The sequence below is a fragment of the Pieris napi genome, chromosome 14, assembly GCF_905475465.1.
Source record: "Pieris napi chromosome 14, ilPieNapi1.2, whole genome shotgun sequence".
NCBI classification, from domain to species: Eukaryota; Metazoa; Arthropoda; class Insecta; order Lepidoptera; family Pieridae; genus Pieris; species Pieris napi.
The window spans coordinates 7528447-7549278 of NC_062247.1; the positions used below are offsets into that span (position 1 = coordinate 7528447).

At 33.3% G+C, this 20832-nt stretch overlaps 1 protein-coding gene across 1 annotated transcript in view; it reads right to left on the reverse strand.

Moving 5' to 3' along the window:
* Nucleotides 1–17789, reverse strand: part of LOC125055818 (beta-1,4-glucuronyltransferase 1) — a 41004-nt gene extending 23215 nt beyond the window's left edge. The window contains exon 1 of the mRNA XM_047658437.1: nt 17578–17789. The gene's annotated coding sequence lies outside the window, so the exon portion shown is untranslated. The remainder of the gene's footprint in view (nt 1–17577) is intronic.
* Nucleotides 17790–20832: the final 3043 nt, after the last annotated feature.

Consider the following 20832-nt stretch of genomic DNA (forward strand, 5'->3'; position numbering starts at 1 on the left):
TGTAAATAAATGGCTAAATGATGTGCATCAAGCATAACAAACTATACTAATGATTTTTCTAGCGGCCCTGGCGGCATTCTCAGCCAACCGTGGAAGGAGCTGCTGACGATATAATAGCTCCATTGGCTAGGACCGGTTAATGTGTGTGAGATCTTCAAACACTTTGCAATGTTTATTCTAGTGAGTAAGCTATTACTAACTCTGAGTTTGTTTAAACAGAAAGTGATGAAAAGGTAATTAAACAATATGAAGGGATTTAAATTTAAGACGTTGCGCAAAGTGAAAAATGTTTGAAATAAGTTTTATAATATGGAATTCACCTATGAAACTACCCACAGTATTTTTACATTTATTATCTATACTGATATAATAAAATAAAGCCGATATAAGTATATAGATTTTTAACAATATAAGAAACTATTTACTTCTTTTGTGACTGTCACTACTGACTGACAAAAAATGTTAATTCTTCTCAGTAATATTTGCATAATCAATAAAAAGCCTACAAAGGCTGTCACAAAAATTCAATTCCCACCTCGAACGCAGCAAATTTTATAATCGGCTTAAGCTTAATAATTTATGATATCTCTGAATCTAATGACAAGTTTTATCCAATAGTACGCTGTAATAGGATAAAAACTAACATGGAGCATCATGAATGAGAAAATAGATTTTATTCACTACTGGTAGCTATCAAATCATGCCTTTATGGTCCTTCCGGAGTCCGGAGTTACTTTGTCGTAGCGGTCAGGACAATGGGTCGTAAGTCGTCGACCGAGAATTCTCTTACAGTGAATTTAACTACATGTTTGGTTTTTACACCACAAATATATAAAGAGTAGGAAATGCCGTGTGTTTATTTTAATATTATACTTGTGACTATAATAATTAATTTGTAAGGAGTAGAGCTTGATACAAATTTGCAAGTAGAAAACGTAAATCCAACTTTAAACTTCCAGATTTAAAATTCGAAGACGCAGATTTCAAGATATTTTGACTTACCTAAGGCACAAGGCGCATTCTTGTGACGCCTATTAAACTGACGATAACAATCGATCATATAAATTTTTGTGGTTAATATGGTATAGCAATGTTTAAAACCAATAAACTACGTTGTTCTTTGTATAGCGTTTGCGGTTGACGGCTCAACAATTATTGAAGTAGCTGTATTGGAAACTGTGGAATGATAGGAATTTCTACCTACGTGACTGTTTCAAATTTTCTTTGCAACGGAACCTCGATTCAAAGAAACTATTGTGCACTAGTCGGTGCTAGTGACTTCGCGTAAACCTATGTGTATAAAATTTATATTTAATATCGGATTGTGCCTTGGTTTAATTGACAAGTAGTGCGAAAATTCGTAGGGGCGTTACAATAATTAGCACTTATGAAATCGTTCAAGCCAGAAATAACAGCTATACTGATTTTAATAGGTACATATGGCAATTATACTTTCTAAATACTCTATTTGCGTCTCAATGATTCATTTCCAATTTTATATAATTTATATAGACTAGAGTATCCAATCTAAACAACATTAAACAAAGTGAAGATAAGAGAAAATCAAAGAAAACGGTGTCAACGTTTTCATCTCATTATGAATCGTTATTATCGGCTGCGCACGCGCTGACAACATCCAAGTGTGACAAGTGTATTCAGTTGCGACCTTCGAGGGAAAGTGTTTTACCTCAATCTCGTCAACGGTCTTGATTTATTGTAAAGTTCCTTCATGGCAATAAAATCAATTTAATAAAAGCACTTTTTTAGGTAGGTATGTATTGATATTTTTTATATTTGAAGATTTAATAATAAAGGATATGGGTCCACAAATCTTGACATTTAAATTTATAAGGGCTGAATACTGTATAAATAGATAAACCTACACAATAATCATTGATATTCGTAATTAAAAAAAAGACAAAAAAGGTCTTATTGGTATTGAGGGACTTTTATAAGTTGTTTGTTATACATAGCGATTTCTGTGCGCTTCCCATATTAATTATCAATACCATATGCAAACTATTTGTTCCGTTCCTTAAGTTTATACACTTACCGGCAAAGCTTTTAGCGTTATCTATGAATAAAAACGAATGGTTATGGATGGCGGTATCTCTTAAAAAGTTATGTTCTAAATTTGAATAAAGATAAAGCTTTTAGTCGGGGAGTGAGAATGCTAAACGAAAGACAAAACATTAACGCGCTTCGATTGATCGTGATTGGTCAATCGGATCGTGACGCATGTCTGTGATTAGAAGTGATGATTGATGGTACGATGTCAACCAAATACAATAAAATTATATCTACTTTTGAACTGTATTAAGGAATTCTACTAAAACAAAATGCATTTTTGCATTATGAAAGTGTGATGATTAATTTGTGTTAATTATTATACAGTAACTTCGTCTTTCGTGTTCCTAACAACGCCAAGAACTGGCTAATGTTATTTTTCAGAACTTTGTGTAAACAATTTTACTACATAAACGGCTTATTAGAAAACAAAAAAACTTGCTTGTCATCGTAATACATATTTATAAGACGATATTGGTTCAAGTTGCGGAATATTCAAAGTGATTTTTGTGATGCAACTTTAAATATGCACATGAAATAGAAAGTGAATTAAATTATACTTTTAGAGGCAATTAGCCGCTTTCGTATGTTACAAAGTCATTTTAATCGGGAAGTTACTTTTAAGGCGAAGTCACTTTTACTGTTACTTCCTTTAGTTACATGAGATTATCGGAAAATGTACATGTATTTCTGCATATTTTCAACTAAGAAAAATAACTTTCGGCTCCCATGCTTGTTTCACGATTATTATTTTTTTTTTATAGAACAGGGGGCAAACCGGCAGGAGGCTCACCTGATGTTAAGTGATACCACCGCCCGTGGACACTCTCAATGCCAGAGGGCTCGCGAGTGCGTTGCCGGCCTTTCAATACCTAAAATGCCAAGGCATTCTTTAACTAATACAGGTTTACACATAAATAAAAAAACCGGGCTACAACCTTATAGGTGTGGGCCTCAGATTTCTGTATTTTTTATTATTAGGTGATCAACCTTATGTGCCTGGCACACAGCCGGGAATCGACCACCCGACCTCAGGATTGAGAGGCGCACGCTCAAGCCGCTATGCCAACACTGCTCATAAAATGTGTGTTCAACACACATTTAGTGTAATTTTCCAAATAAATATATGTTTATGTGTAAATTTCTTTTAAGACATTCTATTAACTTAAGAGATAAATGATCGATAAATAATCGAATAATAATTTATCAAGAATATATACAAATTCAACGCATACTTATGGTTCACTAATGTAAAAGCTTTTAACAAATGAGCAATTTCTTACACCCATTTTGTATGACGATCTAGTTTCACGGTTTGTTTGTGCTCATAACTTGTAAACGTCACAAATGTTTTTTTTTTTGTATAATTCAAAATATACTTTTGGTAGTCAAATGAATATCTTAATTGAAAGTATTACTATTTATGACTCCGCACGACTGCGGTAAAGCTCCCGAGTTATGTAAATAATGCAATAAATTTACTTTATAAAAGCTTTTTTCAAAAGCTTAAAGCTTATCTTAAAGCTTTTTGATTTACTTGCGTAAATCAAAGACGATATTATTAGGATTCAAAATTTTACAATTATGCTGACGTTTTGCATACCATTGCAACCATTGCCAGGGGTACGAAAGATAATGGTACGAAAATGTATTTCAAGATTTTAACATATTAAAACGCTTCAATAACGATCTACATTTGTTTCATCATTTATTTAATAACTAAAATATGTTTTAAATTAATATGTTTAAGTAATTTTGAATACTATTAATTTAAAATAACAGTGGTTTAAATTAATATAACAGCAGTCTAGTGTGACAAGTGATCCTTTTATATTTAATTTTGAAATTTCGCACATTAATACGCTTACAAACACAATTTAAACATATTGAAAGGAAAATTAACTGTTCACGTATTCGTGTGTGTAATTCATTTAGGGCGTAATAACTAGACAGACGAGTCGTCCATTAACAGGAAGCAAACATCGCGACTCGCATACATAACTGGCGGAGTCACGACTTGAATGGCCTAGCTTTGTGTGGAAGGTAAAAGGTAAAGATTGTGCCATAGTATATGCCAATGGGCAATGACTTCTATATAACATAAAAGAAATTATCGTATGTACATTTTCAACATTTGAAGCTTTTCTAACAAGCTTATGTTCGTAACTATAGAATGTGGAAAGCATTTGGAAATTAAATTTAAAATAAGATTAATTTCATTTAAATTTACATATTTTAAATAAAATCATATATTTATTTATTTATATCGTTATCCTACAGCTAGGTACCATAAATTATATATAACAAAAAACCATTATACGGAGAATATCGTCAACGATGGAATAATATATACAAAAAGTAAAAAATCAATCGTAATATATTTAAATACGTACACGAACAAGTATGAGACGAAATTAGTGTATTGTTTGACCTTTTATGTAAACGAAGTCGGTCTTAGTACACTGTTTTAAGTCATTTGTCTCTTTTCAATTGTATTTACGCCGTAATGAAAGAAGAGATCAGTTTTTATACTACCATAGCCAATTTTCAAGTAACAAAAACACTCGGATTATACGAAAGTATTTCATTTGCAAAAACGAGGAACGAAAAGCTTCTACGCAAAGGTAATATATCACAAGCCTATATTAAATATACGGAAAAGCAATATCAGTCACGTATGCGTGGAAGGCCATTGCTTGATGAAGGATGTTCCTCATATACGATATCGTATTGAAACATCATAGGTCGTATGTCATATAATTTACAAAAGTACGTCAGGTAATGAGAGTAAAAGCCGATTCCAGGGTAATATGCTGCTATATGTAATATAAACAAATTAGTACGAATCTTTAAGCTCTCTGACATAGTCAGGCCAGGGCCGTAGTAAGTGTTATTTTTTAGGATGCTAAACTGGTTCATATAACTGGTTGTAAAAATTCTGTCCCCCCTATGGTTATAAGGATTCGTGTTGTTTGACATAATAATAATTTGTCGCTCTTACCTCGTATTATGAAATCCGAGAGCTGGACTTAACCATATCGAGGGGACCCTGAGTAAAGAGCCAGAGGGTTGGTTGACATGGCCATCAAAACACATTTGATATATTTGGGAATTCAAAAACCCATTAATATAAAAGCAAGAATCACTAGACTTTAAAGTAACAATGAATCAACATTGCGAATAGATATGAGGTTGTGAAAGAAATAAAATTTTGTATTACTTATCTGTTGGTACTTTCATTATGGAGACGTTGAATTATTTCGAAATATGTAATTTCAGTAACCGTTTTCGCGATAAATTCAAGGCTTTACGCGCTTTATAACTTCCTTTGAATTTATTGACAGCGACACAACAGCTTTATGTCACGATTTCTTGGCTGTCAAAAAATCCATTGCGCTTATTGACAATTTACAAGTGAGAATAAACAGCAGCTAATTAAATCATTGATAAAATCCGTAATTAAGAATGAAAATATGCTGGCTACGTTTTATTTAAGAAGTCTAATATAATCATTCTGGTCGATAAAACATAAAAATTCGCGCAGGTGTCATATTAAAGCTATTAGTATTCATGTTATCCAAGGTTAATCTATTCTATATGAAGTAGAGAATAGAGTTAACAAAGCACAGATAATATATCAACGTAAAATCAGTTCAAAACCGTGGAAAACGGGAAAGAAAATTAGGACACTCACTTTCGACCAGAAATATTCTTCATATTTTAGCCTACATATTGCTTCAACCTTTGATGCTACAAAAAGGGCAAGACAATTTTTCCTGATATCACTTTCATTGTGACTGGCAATGTCAAGAACAAGCTCTAGTGAGCCAGTGAACGTAACAAAAGTTTTAAAACGTGTGCCACTTTATAAAAGGTCACATTGTAACAGTTCACAGAAGTTTAACTTGTCTATAAAATTGCCGCTAATCAAAAAAGATTACCATGCAATACTAGTATAATACATTTTTAGGGATTAAAAATTATAGGCGTCTAATACAATATGTAGCTTTTAGATTAAGTTGTAGGGGCTGGATGGATAACATACAAGCTAGGTTATAAAAGAAGTAATAAACTGCTATTGTTAATCATAAGTAACCAAAAACGATCGATACATAGAACTTTAATTCTTTGTTGAATGCGAAAAATATTTAAAGATTGGTTATGATCTTAGTCTACGCGATTAAATATCTGATAATATTGCAAAGATATGTTTTACATTTTACAATATAATAAACATTGCATTAATATGATGAAATGCGTCAGAAAAAAAATAATTAGCCCTCTTGAATAACACATTATTTAGAGTGCAGTTTTTTGATTTGTGTCGGGCACTTCCTGTACGAAGTATCAATTTAAAACGCAAGGGCATTGACCTTGAGTGAGTCACTTGAATCTTTTTTCTGAGAAATACGAAAAGCTGATAGGACATCGGCACCAATGCAACGGTAGGTTATGTTCGGCTACCGAAATCCGCAATTAATTGTTGAGATTTAAGTGGTAATCGGTGTTCATGTTATATACGTCACTTTCCTATTTAGGGGTCGTTTTCGGCCGCTTTTATTTCATACAATTTAATATATGTATGTGGTCATGCGTGTGAGTAAAAACATTATGATTTTTGTTAAATGTTCATATAGGTTACACAATGTACACTACATCAACCTATATGAACGTCAAAAAAGAAAAATATATTAAATGCTTCTAATTTTACATTTACTGCCAGTTCTCAAATCAAGGGCGTAGTACGGAAGAGATGTACTGGCGATAAACTCTCCGCCACTCTTTTTAATCGCCAAGGTTTTTATTTTTATAAATAAGGATATGCTCTGTGCAAAATACAGTTAATTAAAAATTATATCCTACTATTTAAAATCATGTAAGCTGGACACAATGAAACTATTCTTTTTCGCTGCTTTACCAAAGACGGCTATCAGCCTCTGCAAGCCCTTTCTTATTGAATTTTAAACGATTTTTTTATTTGTTTCATTAAACTTTAAGAGACGGATCATTGGATAGACCTTGATTCTTAATTAGGCGTAAAATTAACGTAAACTTAGTATCCAATCGGATAGTAAACGACCTTACGATCTAATTTTGCACGGATATATTTTTGCGACATCTTTAAAAAATCTCTTCGTTATTTGTTGCCAAGTGATCGTTATATATAATTTTTTAAGTAAGGCAATCATGTTTGACTCATTCCCGCTCGACGTTCCTGCACTCATATAGAGAGAGAGAGAGATTCTAGCGAACTTGTTAAATACCTGAAAAATACTTTATAATTCCAACATTATATAAATACTTTATTACTCAAGTGTTGTCGTTATTCAGAGTTGGTGTAATGCTATGTAGAGTGTATCCATTGTATGGAACACAAGCTATACCAACCAAAGCCAATAGATTTCGACGCTTGAGGAAGTTCGTCGTTAAATCGAGTGAAGTTACATGTAGTTTACATTGTATTTAATACTAAAAAAATATTTGTCTTCAATTCATGTTTCCTTATAGAAAGAGTGGCTCATAAGCCTTCCGTGCCTGTAATTTGTCGACAATTATGGGTGAAATGTCAAAACCAACGATTTTTATGTTGTTCATATAAAAGAAAATGATTGATGCCAGGGTTCATAGAGGACTTTAGAACACCTAGTCTAACGCTACAATTTTACATAATTAAAACGTTTATAAATTAAAACGACGGTAACTCGATACCAGTGTTGCAGTAAATAAACGTGCATGCAAAATAATTTGAGTACAATTGTGTCAAATGAAACACATTTACGACGAAATCCATGTTGGCAAGGGCATTCAGAATGTGATCGGCATCCGAATTGATAAGACATTTAAATGTGTGATTATAAAATAAACGATTTTATATGTAAAAAGTGCGTCCGTACAAAGTACACATGTCAGAAGTGAAACTTCTTTGGCAAACTAATTTTTAAGGCTTGTTCATATTTATACAAATCTAAAACTTTAGATTTCTGAGACTTAGAGTGAGGGAAAAAAGAAGATATGTTAATAATTTAACTGTCATTAAAAAGTGTCGAAAATTCATACAAATTAATTATATATATAATTATACGATAATAAAAACACGTGGCATTTTAATTTACAATTCGTCATTTGAGATATCAATAAATTATTTTCCATAGAATATAATCTAATATCTTTACGAAATTTTAATTATAAAAATAGAATTTCTATAAGGTAATTCGCCCTTCTCACTCTCTCTCAATCGGTCTCAATCGCTCTCTCCCTTTTCTTCGACAAAAACGCTGCACATGTTCGTGACGGTAATATTATTATTATTGCGTTTCATCCGTAAAAATGTTACCCTCATGCGCCTATAGAAGTTTCGCTTCAAAAAGTATTTAGGTACAAGATTTTTAACCTACATAATAGAAAACTAAAACAAATTAAAAGAAATGGTCCCTGTGAACATTAATGTTGGTAGCATGTCCTAGCTGTATTGCGATACTTATTCATTGAAAGCTGCTCTGGGTTCACCGGTAGTATCTACCAGGCGCCAACTTAAATCTTCAATTAGCGCCTGAGCACTTGAACCCCACGGCTCTACAGGGGACAAAATCAAAACTGAAGGAAAGACGCTAATGTAAACTTCGGTTTTAAAAGTATGTTATAAGAAACGGGATGATCCATGCCAATTTATTTATATGTTTAAATCGTATTCGTGGGTTGGTAACGCAGCGTGTACAACTCTTGGGTTTGTTTTCCGGCTAAATTGGGTTTATAATATTCGATAAATAGACAGACGCCTCATGCCACTTATCCCTGTTAGGCAATTATAACTGATCATTTAGTTAGGACATTAAACAAGTAGGTCAAAACAGACACTTGAAAGTGTCTATCAACTGTGACCATGTGTTATCGCATCCTACCGGACCACATTTGTCCCTGATATTGTCTAACATACATTATTATACAAATGAACATCGTTATAAAGGTTAAATATTTATATTTTAACAGAAAATTTCAATACCTCAGAATATTGTTTAAAGCGTAGATTTCCGTGGAGTACGGTTTTGTAAACATTTACGCTTGGATCGAATCCAAGTATGCCTTATTCAAGTTTCAGAGAATGCTAAGTGCTGTGTCTCAATAGACTAACAATTTAACCTTTGAGTTGTCAAGAGCTCATTCGTGTTTTATGAGGTTTATGGCATTGAGTTGTCCTTTTCACTTTGTATTGTGACATTGTTAACATTCCTTTCTATGTATGTTGTGGGCTATGAACTTTATCGTTTATTCTAGCCAGCCAACTATAAATGTTGCTAATTAGATATCGAATAACACCAGTACAGACTAAATAATAGCAAGAAACCTAGATTACTTTGAATTGCATTATTGTAAAACTCCACTTAGATTTGCTATTTTACCTCCAATAAAACTACCCGTCTTACTAACTTAAAAGTAAGTTAAGTTATATTATATCTAGGCACTTTTTTATCACGACGGCGTCGGATAGTCAATTAATGTCATTAACCTTGTTTATATTTATGAATTTACTGTACTATGCTGCTATGCTGGAGTTCTTGCTGCGAGTCATAGTAATTAATTGAATTTAAAAGTATATCACTATCTTGTTGTCGACGTGTGAAATAACGTTTCGTAAACAGAAAATATGGTCGCGGTTAAAAGTAATATTTAATTTCAGTTTTATAAAATATTAATTTGATTGATTTCCTTATATTCGACTAAAATAGGCACAAAAGTCCAACGAAAAAAGTATAATTCAACACAAATATACATCATTATTAAGCAGACTGCGTAAACGCCCTTACGTCAGTACTATTAACGCTCTATTAAACCAAAACGGACTCGAGACACGATGCCCTTGCAGGGACGCCTCACTGGTCGTATTGAATGTCATTGCCTACTGAGTTGAATCAATTTGTATCACAATTGGTGTAGTTATGCGCATGAGTTCTTCGTCATGCAATTGGATTCGTTAATTGAATAAGCGTTACAAGTTCATTATGAGTAATTTAATTTGTCGCTTGTGCGTTTTAATCTTGGTGAGATGGGATTCTTAAGTATTTCATTAACTAATAATTAAGATTTTTTAATATCACTTTGTAAAGTATTTATCAATTATGTTATTAGACTGTTTCCTTTTGGTACATAAATAAAATAATTGAATACATTAATTACGTATACAATTATATTACGAACAGGACATCATCATGTCACACGCACATATTATGTTTGTAATATATGTGCTTTTAAATAGATTAGCTGGTAGCTAAGTTTATCTCTCTCTGCAGTCGGTAGCGTGGTCAGCAAGGAAACATCTGGTGAGGATAATCTGATGCCAACGGTTTCTGTGCAGTGCCTTTATAACACTGTATAGGTTTGAGGACGATGAGTCTTTCACTTGATCGGTCCATCTGAACGGTGGTGAACGGCCACGTGATCTTTTTCCTTCTATGTTACCAACCACGATCAGTTTCTCCAAGATGTCATCGCCACTGCGCATTGTACCTACTCTGCGCTTAAGATGCGCGCGCACATCGTCACAAAAAACCGACACCTTGAAGTAAGCTAAAGTCGACATTTTAGTATTGTTAGTGTCGTTTTTCTACAAACGTAGAATATAATTTGTGAAAAGATTTTTATCTTGTTACGCCAAAGAAGTATAACTTCTAACGCGTGTACATAAGTACACACACGTTTTTTTCTGGTACATAAATAAAATATTGACTATTTTCGAAATAGGCATTTTTAAGATATCGCTAATGAACAGAACATCATAATGTCCCACGCATATATAGTACATAAAATATGTAGTTTTAATTAGAGAAGCTGATAGCTTGCTAGTTTTTACAGCATTTTACAAAAAGACATAACCCAACCATGCAAGGAAAAATCTATGCTTCAAAAAAGGGTCGGCCGAATTAGAGATCGGAAAATGAATACAGCATAATTTCCCATTTCAATCCTGCCTTTCCGATGAATCGTGTAACAGGAAGATTGAACATAAATATACAACTAAGTAAACATTTAATTACATGTTTTTCACTTAATGGTTTTCCTTTGCAGTAGAACTTCCCATGATTCAATTCTCAGTCCAATATTATCATAACGTTAAATGAGACCTAGTTTTGCACAGAAATAATATGCTTGATATATAGTACATAATCAAGGATAGACAGGAAGTGGCCGACGCAAGTTATCTCTGGACGTCATTGTACTGTGCTATAAAATAATACTCCAAATTACACAATATCCTTCCACGGCTCATGATTTTTTATAAATTCTTTTGTTTCTTTATGTATTTGTATGATTAAGTAGATATTTTTCTACTGTATATATATTCAAAGTTTTGTTTCTCCCACAGAACTTCGACTACACTTGACTAGACTTCTATTTGAATATTTCTAGGATGTAAGTTGTCTCCTTAGATTCTTCATTTGTGTAAGCTTCAATCAAATGTTATGAATCTATACAAGAGTTAATTCTATATTTGTTAGCGATCATAATACTTAGATTAAAACAAATGAATGAACCGCCTTTCAGTTCTTAAAACAATTTTTTACCATAATTAAGCAAAACTTTTTACAACAATTCTTTCATGTCAGTGTTGGCCTAGTGGCTTAAGCATGTGCCGGTCAACCCTGAGGTCGAGCGTTCGAATCACTGCTGCGCACAAATGTATCCGTATTTATATTTGAAATTTTTGAACAATGAATTACGCAACGACTGCCTAATTTATTGTCAGAGGAATTATATATAGAGCGGGCATTAAGAACAAAATTGTAATCAAATAGCAATTTATGATATCATCTAGATGAGTACCGGAGAGTCACTCGCGTTACTATAGTACAAGGATAATTCTCAATTGGAATCTGCGCTGGTACTGTGTATCTTCCAACAGCGAAGCCGATCCCAACGTTTTTGTAATACGATGTAGTTATCTCAATATCGTCGCAACCTTGAGATCGCGAGGAACATAAACCCAATGAACAAGAACGCTACGAGTATTAGAAGTTATACCGGCGCTGTAGTTCCTGAAACCGCATTCAAACTCTTATAAATATTGATACCAAAGTATAACTACTAATGAGAAACCTGATATTAGGTATAACTTTCAAAATTCCTTTGTTAGCTATTTGATTCAATAGTCTGAGGAACGGAGTGCAATATTTGCAATAAAAGTGCCGTTGCACTTGAGGAAAGACAGCATTCTGTGTGCTATTAAATCCGTACCGTCGCCTGGCAACAGGCCAACACGCTCTGAATTAGGATCGTTGATAAACTGTAAAAATACTTTAACTGTGCCATATGCTACTTTCTGTAGATAATATAGCTATTATTAAAAACTAAATCTATACGTACATTTTGTGCATAAATGGATAAGCAAATATAGTACTTAAGTACGTTTAACTAAAACATGTACTTTCGTCTATTTGTGTTTAACACTTTATGTGAATAGACGATATAGTTATTGTCTCTGATTTTATTTATTTATAAGTTCTAAAACAACGTGTATGCATAAAATTATAGAAGAAAATATGACATCACAAATTTTACACACATACATATCAATTATATTAGAACATAAACAAGCTAGCTAGGGGAAAAATTAAACAAGCAACCACAAAATAAAAATATTTCATTTATTAACCCGAGGTCTAAACGTGGTCCAGAATAAATAATGATTGTGATAAAAAAATTGAAAATTTCAAATTGTTCTGAACGTATAAACAATTCCAGTGTGTTTCTTTTACATACATAATACATATGTTAGCCAAAAACCTAAAAAGAAATATGGTAAGGTTACTAGTAAATTGGACAATAGGTACCTTTCAAGATAACTATCGCCGACTAATAAAATTATATAAGGCTCCATCGATAAAGCTAAAATAGTTTTCACAAACACGAATACCTTAATTAGTTAATTACCTAATAGCATAGGAGTGGCGTGTTATTAGCGATAATTAAAAAACTTGGGAGATCAATTTATTGTTCTATTAATTTTTTCTTCAAATTATATATTTGCCAATTCTTGTATTCTGTTTGGAAATAGGTGTTCCGTAAAAAAGCCAGAAGGAGATTTACAGTCAAAGTTTATTTTTTATAAATAAAAACGTACAGACAAGTATAATATATTAGTAAAATAACCAATATGAATTACATACAAATTATGTATTTAAATATGCAGCAAAAGCTTTAGCAACAAAGAATTGAGTAGAGCAAGACTCTTTAAGGGTACTGGACCTCATGATGCATGGACAAAAGTGACATTCCCATTAATAATTTTAATAAAATATCGGTGATATTTGTCACAGGAATTCAACATACGATTTTTTACGACGCGTTATCACATACCACTGATTCTAAACGATTTAAAGAATTTAAAAACAACCAAGACAGTATTTATTTAAAAATCCCTAGCGATTGTCGATAATGTTGCTATTTCGCCCGTTTAAAAATATGGTTATTTCTAGTGATAGCGTAGAGGAATGCGGTCCCAGTATTGCATTGTTCAGTTATCTAAATACCAGAAAACCAGTACTAAATCGTTATTGCTATTGAGTGTAGGATCTTTTTCAATATGCACAAGTGCCCTGTGTATTTAAATTGTGCTGTGAGAACGTGGGGAGTTATGTAACAATAACAAGGTTGAATTCCTTAAGATTAAAATTGCTCATGATGCACTGTTTTATAAATATACTATTTACATACTCTTAAATGTTGATGTACAAGATTCGATCGAAGATTCTGAATGCGAGAAATGCTCTCGCACCTTCAAGACATTTGTGTGCACTTATTTACCCCAGCTGCGAACTTTGTTTCGCCTTAATACGATTTTTATAGTTTGCCTACCTTTTTAGTAGCTACATATGAAAGACTTTACTATGCTACCCTATAGACACTGTTCAAATCTATATATATAAAAATGAAACCCGTTTTCCGTTGTCACGACATAACATGAAAACGGCTTGACCGATTTGGCCAATTCTTTTTTTTTTTATAATATTCTTTGAAGTACGAGGATGGTTCTTACGGAGAGGAAAATTAAAAAAATTGAGTGAAAAAGTCTAAAAACAACACTTTTCTATATTCCCATACATAATATTCGTAATAATACTTAAAAGTCAATTTGAACTTTAATACCATATCATAAAGTTCAAGTGTTAGTGGAGGGGTTCCGGGAAGGTAAATTTTTATTTTTTGTTGTCTTATCAACTTTCCTTTTTTTATCTTAGCTAGACATGTGTCCCGAATAGCAGAATAAATATTTAAAAAAAATAAAGAATCGACTGTTAGGCGGTACGATGTTCGCCAGGCCAGCTAGTTTCCAGAATAAAAATCTTGGTATTAAAAAAAACTATTTGGTTTTTTTAATTCTTCCCTCCATAAAAGCATCCTCAGAGTTCAAGGGATGAAAAAAAATACTCGAATTTTATTTATATATAGATATACAGTTTCATAGACCTTTCATGGTTCGTACCCATCCTTGGTTGTCGGATTATCGATTCGAATTTATAGGTTGGACTAAATACACACTAATTGCCCCACAAACATTAATATGGTAAGTACAATAAAATTAAGTGATAAAATATGATAAAAACTGCAACTAGAACATGTTACGACAAAGACAAGGACAAGAATTCGTAATAAAACTAAATTTGTGGACTCAGTGTCGGGCATCGGCACAAGTAATTTAGAAAATAAGTACGAAAAAATTCGCCAGCGATTTCCTTAAGCCATAATGAACTTAATGAGTACATTCGGAGAACAGGTATTCTGATAGGTTTTTGTTATGACTCATGTAAAAGTCCCAGGAATCATCGCCAAGATTATGTTTTATCAGTTTCCTTATCTCGTCAGGTCTACGTTCAAGTTCAAATATTAATTTAGATTTAAAGTATTATGTTCTAATATCTTATCGCTAAATGCAGAGTAATCATTATGTAATATTTGACGTAGAATTATTTGGCATTCCTGACGTTTGGGAGCGTTCAAGTATTACGTAACGAATTTTGGGGGAAGGGGGGTCTTTTTGTAAAACGTTACGATACGGGGCGGGGAGTGAATTACGCGGTATTGTTAATATTATTTTCGACTTTCCAGTACTTTACACCACATAATGGTAACTTTTAGGTATAAAGAGTCACTAGGTGGTCACAAAACGTTTTACTATACTGGGGCACAGAAAAACGTTACGACGCGTTACATGGGGGGGGGGTCAATAATCTCTAAAAATTGAGTGACGTCATACTTGAACGCTCCCTTTGACAATTTTTTAATCTGTAACATTTGTACAATTCTGATATCAATGTTCAATCAGTGATTTATTTAATTAAGTGTGGGAGCGAATGTAAACAAGAGAAACCGGACATTGTTTTAATATAACAAGAATAACTTTTTCGTAAGTGTCAATAATATAATATCGGTTCGTACAAAACATAGGACGTGTTAATAGAATTTTTAAAAAAAAATTACAGATACAAAATTTTTACAAAAAAAACACAGATACAAAATTTTTTGTATCTGTGTTTAACCTAAACGAAAAAAAACTATACACCTATGCAATTTGTGCATCGATGTACTTGCGATAACATCTCAAACATAATATTTAAGTACATAAATGAAAACGTTTATGTATATGCCTTTTTATGTAAACATTATTCACCAATATTTCCGTTCTAAAACCTTGATAAATATGTACTTTGATATAATGCCCGTACTTAAAAGTTGTCGAGTAACGCTTTCAAGGGGAAAGGGTTCAGTGACCAGGCTTACATGATCTCAAATATGTTTAAATTACAATTTATTGCCGCGAATTAGACGCCATACCGTGGTTCATACAAAACTGGTCCTTTATCGAATAAATTTTTTAAGTGGCTGCTTGATGCTTTTCAACTATATTTGCCTGTAAATCCAGAAAGATTTTATTTTAAACGTGGTTCGAAATTCAAATTCCATTTCGCTTATAGCTTTATTACGCGGGAATTTGGAATATAGAATGATTGAAAAGAAAATTAAGACAAATGAAATCTATAGATTAAATATTTGTATAGTCTACAAATAGGTTTTATATTTATGTTATTTTGATAAATAGACTTAGCTATGCAAGAAACATATATGTTTCGTACCAAATGTCGGGAAGAAAATTAAAGTCATGGATACGGATGTCATGGAACAAAGGGTAGACACATTTATATTGAATTCGGCAATGCGTACAATAACTCTAAGTCCTGTAAATGCTACAATAGTGTCGCTCACTGGCAATTGAAATAATTAAATAAGATTTTACGTTTTGGTGAATTGCTATCGCGCTAAATTAAAGTAATGATGACATGTTTTATTTAATTTTATCTATATCGTAAGCAAACGCTCGGTATGATAAAAATATCTTCTGTCTAACAAGTATTATCTTAATTCATAGATATATTTGGTAATTTAAGAAAAATCAATGTGCAAAAATAGGAAAAATTACATCAGGTACACTATATAGTACAAACATCAGCTTGTAAAGTCTGGACTGGTTGGACTATTGATTTGAAACTGCGACAGAGGGGCGTGATTCAGTCCTAACGATATATACCTAACAATACTTTGTTAAAACAATAGCATATATTCGTTTGTTCGTTTTATCAAAAATATAATGAATGGTGTTTAAACGGATGTGACCAATATATTGATGTTTCTTAAATAAGTTCGGTTGCCATTGTTTAGCAAGTGATGCAAATATGTTGAAAAACCATTGTGGAGCAAACTTGTCAGGTCAAGACGTCTCATAGATGTCTCACAAAGATATTGCGGTATTTCATACAGATGACATCTTAAGTAAAAAGTTACGATTTCACATCACTGGTCATCCGTCATGTCTTAATGTCGTCCTTTATCATTGAAGAAACGCGGTTGATGCTTTGTTTCGTATTATAGAATTGAATAACAGGTGATTGTTGTTCTAGGTAAGGACCTATACGAAAGACGTAATAGTAGTCATACTATTGTTATGAAATCAAAATTTAAAAGTCACAGACAGCCATCCGTTACTAAATGATTGTCAATAAGTCAACATTGTCACTATTAACATTTAAAGCAACGAAAGATCACATTACTAATTTCATTTTACGGTTTTATATAAACTATAACAGATATTTTATGGCATGCTTATTAATAAATCCAATCCTCAATATTTTGAAGTAGTTTTTGCCACTACGTATTTTTGCATTCAGTAGACGTCTGACGATCTATAATTGTTTATTTTACAACTGCTAAACGGCTGGTGAGTGCGCGTTGAAGTTAAAATAAAATCTTTATATTCATTCAGACTACGATCGCCAAATTAAACCAGCGAACAGGTAATTATCAATGTGATTTCTCTTTCACTCGTTCTTTTCTCCGAGCGATGGAGCATTAAAAATATTTGCATAAATTAAAATTCTCATACCAGAGCATTTACGAAATACTAACTTCAAACTTTTTCAACTTATAAGCTTCTAAAGAACAAATACTGCTCAGTGTGAAACTTACCGGGATAGTATGTTTGTTTTTCTATCCGAACAGGGTCTGGAATCTGGAGGGCGTTTTTTGTAGGATTGAATCCTTCTACGGCGTTTTAGCACTACTAGTATAACTTAATAGAGGTCGGTCACTTTTGTAACACAATGTCACAAGTTATCATAAAATTGTCGGCAACACAGGCGCCGCGGGTGAAGGCGCGCGGAGCACTGCCGCGCCTAATACACACCACACAGACACAATATACAAGTGTGTATAGTTCGGAAGCATCGTCTCGCTCCGGTACGAGGGACCCTGAAGGAAGGGCCGACGGCTGTTTTTTGTCCCGTCTAATATTAGCAACCGTCTGGTTCTTCGAAGGGATTGAATTGCACTTTGTCTATCGCTAATTTGATCCATTCAGAAAACAAAACAGATTTTTAAAGACTTAAATGGTTAGCGTCTGAGATTTGCGTTTATATTCTGAATTAACGTTAATTGTCGATTAATTCGTATGTAGTTATTTCATAAATATATTAACCATTTATTTAAAAAAAAGGTGGTAATGCCTTAATCTGAAGATATGATATGTAAATTAAATTTCATCAAATGAGATAGCCTTGTTTGGAGAGGCATTTAGTCACATTTCATAATCCTATATTATATTAAATTTGCAAAAAATAATACTTAGACCTAGTGTTGGTATCCTAGTGGGGCCAATGTAAGATAATATAGTTTAATCATACTTTAGCCCATAGACCTTGAATTAAACGTGTGATGAATTCAAAGTGCGTGATTGTAACTATTGATACGATAAGTTTTGAAAATGGAACCTAAATAAATTTATAGACAAACTAGCAAACTCGGCGAACTCCGTTTCGCCACCAGATGGCTTCGTTTTATGTAACATTTCGTTTGGTGATCCCGCTTTTCTGTTGAAAGTTTTCCTGAATTTTTATGCTATAAACCTCACGGAGCCCGAGACCTTTCGAACGAATGCAAAACCGTGGAAATCGGTTCGTGCGTTCTGGAGTTATAGCGTCAGGAAGGAAAACCCGACTTATTTTTATATAGTAGATACTGGTGAAGCAAAGTTTTATGTAAATCTTTAATCAATACACATCTGATGTTATTGACTTCATAAAAAGTCGGTTATTCATAACAGCCGTGTAATATCTATATTTACAACGAAGTAGTTTTACAGACTAGGTCGAGTAACTTCCGGAAGCAGATTGCTAGGATGAAGCAATCCAATAATTTAACGAGTTGTACTAACATCTATGAAACTATACGTTAAGTTGATTTTGTTTCTGTGGAACTATTAAAGCGATTTTGCAAATGTGGCCGCTTTTAATAAGTCTGATTTCCCTATTAGGTTTTCATAACACTTTTTAGGTCTGGACGACAGAATGTGTAATTTGTGTACGTTTCTTGATTATTTGTTTTTTTTTAAAGGCCAGTAGGTGAACAGCTTTTTGTACCCAACAACCGACGCGAATTTTGAGTCTAAAGCCCCATCCACACGCTTGACAAACAATGGCAAACAGCCAACAGCAAACAGCAAACATGGACGTGTGGATGGGTGTTTGTCGTTGTTTGCCTGTTTGTGTTTGTGTTGGGCAGTGTTCGGCATCGGTGTCGGTTTTAGTTGCCAGATCAAAGGATGTTTGGCAAACAGTTTGCTACGTATCCACACGTTTGGCCAGCGATCAGTATGCGCGCGAGCTTGCGGGAGGCGGACGTATTTACTTGCTACACTTTTTCAATTAAAGCCCAAATAATAAAGTCTAAAGCAGTACCTTGTACGATTTCTATGTATTTTAATCATCCACCATCGTCTTTGCTTTCTTCTTTTTTTCCTTTTTTCTTTCTCTTGCTTTAATTTATAATAAAAATATGTCAACCCGAAAGTAATAGCTGCCACAAGCTCGTCGTCCGCCATGTTTGCCGATTCGGAATGTTATGAACGTTCGCCAAGCATGTGGATGGCTGTTTGTGTTGGGTGATTGTGATTGGTGTTTGGGACTTCGTTTGCTGTTTGCGGTGTTTGTGACAAACAGCCAGCGTGTGGATGCCCCATAAGGCATACCGGTTACCTCACGATGTTTGTCTTCAACGAACGAGCAAGTGTTAAATGCGCACATAGGAAGTCCATCGGTGCACAGCCGAGGTTTGAATCTACGACCTCATGGATGAGAGCCGCACACTGACGCTACTAGCCTAACACTGCTTGTTAATATTACAATACGAATCTTAAAAATTGTTTCTATATAGAAAATACTCTTTACTACTACTAGTTTTCGTTTATTTTGAAATGGAAGAGTTTTCAAACTATATTAGAGAAACCAGGTGCGCTTGTTTATTCTTATATGTGCAATGAAAAATTAATGAATAAATGGAAAAAATTATTCCTCCGCAACTACTCTCCTTTGCTTACAGTATCAGACGAACAATACGACGAAAAAAGAGAATTATACAGTAGGTATATTATGCTGCTTAGAATATTCTTAAAATGTATTATAGTGTGCTAGAATTATATCAAACTCAAAATAACTTTATTCGTATAGGTAAACCAAGTACACTTCAACTGAAAATATGTTAAATTGATTCTAAATATACATTTACTACCAGTTCGCAAGTCAAGGGCGTAGAGCGGGCAAGAAGAACTGGCAAGAAACTCTTCGCTACACTTTTTAATCGCTTTGTTTTGAGTCAAACTGTTTGTAAGCCAGAGCAGCCATAAATATTTGAACTGGGAAAATCAATCACAAGGATTAGGATCATTTAAATAATCGGCAAATTAATAAAAAGCTTTATTGATTAATTTACGTTTAACGAGAGGTTTGAATTTAGTCAGTGATAATTGCCTACTTTCGCTTGGGAGTTTGTTGTAAAAACGAATACAATTTCCATATCAGGAGTGGTTTATCTTCTGGTTGGTCGTACGCTCAGATCTTTTTGTTTCGAGTATTATACTGGTGACAGGTATATAAACAGGAGTATCACTAGAAAGGTTACATTAAAGTCAGCAAAGTTAATGAAAAGATTTTTCCTCTGACCTTTAGTTACTATAACCGGGGTAATACAAACTTTTAATCAAGGTCTTTCCTTGAAAACTTTAAAATTTTGTTATGGATTAACTATGAATACGTGCGTGAAGTTTTTGTAAAGTAATAAGGAATCTGAGATCATCCAAGACGTACCTTGTATATTTTTTAATTTACGCGTGACTTCTTAGGTCGTTTGTAGCACGATATTTGTTTTTCTTAAGTGTTTCGTCGTGGCCTT